The following is a 2,327-nucleotide window of genomic DNA, read 5'->3' as shown; positions in this document are numbered from 1 at the left end:
AGTTGTGAGGATTTTTGTTTTCTTTATGTTGAGATGTAATCCATACTGCAGACTGTATTCTTCAACCTTCATCAGTAGGTGCCTTAAGTCATTCTCACTTTCAGCAAGCAAAGTTGTATCGTCTGCATGCTATTGTTATTAAGTGCTGTCAAGTCAGTTCAAACTCATAGCGACCCTGTATACAACAGAACAAACACTGCTTGGTCCTGCTCCATCCTCACAATCCTTGCTGTGCTTGAGGCCATTGTTGCAGCCAGTGTGCCAGTCCATCTCATGGAGGGCCTTCCTTTTGTTTGCTGACACTCGGCTTTACCAAACGTGGTATCTGTCACCAGGGCCTGATCCCTTCTCACAACATGACCATTCTCACTTCTAAGGAACATTCTGGCTGCACTTCTTCCAGGACAGATTTGTTAGTTCTTCTGGCAGTCCATGGTATTTTTAGTATCTTCAACACAGTTCAGATACATCAATTCTTCTGTCTACCTTATTCAGTGTCCAGCTTTCACATGCATATCAGGTGACTGAAAATACCGGGACTTGGGGTAGGCCCGCCTTAGTCTTCATGGTGACACATTTGCTCCTTAATGCTTTAAAGAGGTCTTTTGCAGCAGATTTGTCCAGTGCAGTAAGACATCTAATTTCTCGACTACTGCTTCCATGGGTGTTGATTGTAGATCCAAGTAAAATGAAATCCTTGACAACTTCAGTCTTTTCTCTATCATTATGTGCTTACTCATCCAGTTGTGAGGATTTTTGTTTTTGTTATGCATACTGAAGGCTATCATCTTTTTCACCACCACCACCAATAACTCACTGCCTTCGAGTCGGATCCGACTGACAGTGACCCTTCCTTGGCTTTCCGAGGCAGTAGTTCTATGGAAGGAGATTGCCCAGTCTTCCTTCCGTGGAGTGGCCAGTAGGTTTGAACTGCCAGCCTTCTGGTTAGCAGTCAAATGCCTAAGGCACTATGCCACCAGAGCTCCTTAAGTTTTACCAGTAAATGCTTTAAGTCATTTTCAGTTTGGAAAGCAAGGTTGTGCCAGTTGTATACTATAAAATGTTATTGAGTCTTATCCAACCCTCATGCCATATTCTCCTTCATATAGCCTGGCTTCTCGTATAAACTGTTCAGCATATTTATTGAATAAGCATGGTGAAAGGATACAACCCTTTTGCACATCTTTTCCAATATTGACTGTGCAGCTTTTCCTTTTTCTGTTTGAATAACTGCCTTTTGATTCATATAGATTCTGCATGGGCAAAATTTGGTGTTCTCAAATTTCTGTTGTTAGTAATGTTATCCATAATGAGTACTTGTAGTGTTTGACTATTATAAAGTTGCTATAAATATTATCATTTATATTTTTTGATTGTGAGAGTACTTGTTGCTTCATTTACTTCCCAAAATTTAATAATATCAATTGTTGTTGTTTTTAAAAACCATCATGTGCTGGTGATATCTTACGCTTTTAATTCATATTTTTTTTTTATGAGTTGTAATACTGAGTACCTTTTTATGAACTTTTTCTCCATTTGGAAATCTTGTTTTGTGAAGTACTTGTTTACTTTGTCCATTTAAAAAAGAAATTTGTGATGATTGCCTTTTCTTATTATTGTAGGAATTTATTATATGTTCCGGATACAAATTCATGATTGGCTATAGGTATTACATTTTTCTTATGTAAAGTTTGCCTTTGATTCTCTCAATGGTGACTCTTCTAAATAGATGTTTTTATTTTAATGAAGTTGAATTAGTCAGTTTTTGTGTATATATTTTGTGTTTGTTAAAAAAAATATTTACCTTCACTACTGTTATGAAGATATTCTCATCTAGATGCTTTATTATATTTCTCATATACAGGTCTGTTCTGTAATCCATATCAAATTGATTTTTTATATGTTCTGACTATGTCTCAGTAATACATCCAAGAGCAGGTATTAAAAAAGATTATTCCTTGTAGAGGTAGTTTTGTCATAAACCAGGATCTGTTCTCTCTTTCTTCCGGTACCTCACTGTCTTGATTATTTTTATAAGTCATCTTATTATTTGAAATATCATTATTATTCTTTTGCCTGTCTTTTACCTCCTCTTCCTTCTTCAAGAATGTCTTACCTATTCTTTCTTCTTTATATATTCATATAAATTTTAAAGTCAGCTTGTGAAATGTTACAAAAAATTATCCTGCTAGGATTTGATTGTGATTCATTTAATCTGTAGATCACTTAGGGGAGAATTAATGTCTGTACAGTATTGAGCTTTTCTCTTTCATTAACAAGGTATAGTCCTTTCTTTAAGTTTTCTCAATTTTTTTTTTTTTTTTTTT

The 2,327-nt window shown here is 35.4% G+C and overlaps 1 protein-coding gene across 1 annotated transcript in view; it reads left to right on the top strand.

The window, feature by feature from the left end:
- Positions 1-2,327, top strand: part of LRBA (LPS responsive beige-like anchor protein) — a 1,065,192-nt gene that overhangs the window by 457,496 nt on the left and 605,369 nt on the right. The gene's annotated exons all lie outside the window — the stretch shown is intronic.

The sequence above is a fragment of the Orycteropus afer genome, unplaced genomic scaffold (assembly GCF_000298275.1).
Source record: "Orycteropus afer afer isolate SDZICR_OR568_19922 unplaced genomic scaffold, OryAfe1.0 scaffold00297, whole genome shotgun sequence".
In the NCBI taxonomy this organism is placed as follows: Eukaryota; Metazoa; Chordata; class Mammalia; order Tubulidentata; family Orycteropodidae; genus Orycteropus; species Orycteropus afer.
The sequence above is the reverse complement of the archived record's forward strand: the minus strand, read 5'-3'. Positions and strand labels throughout refer to the sequence as shown.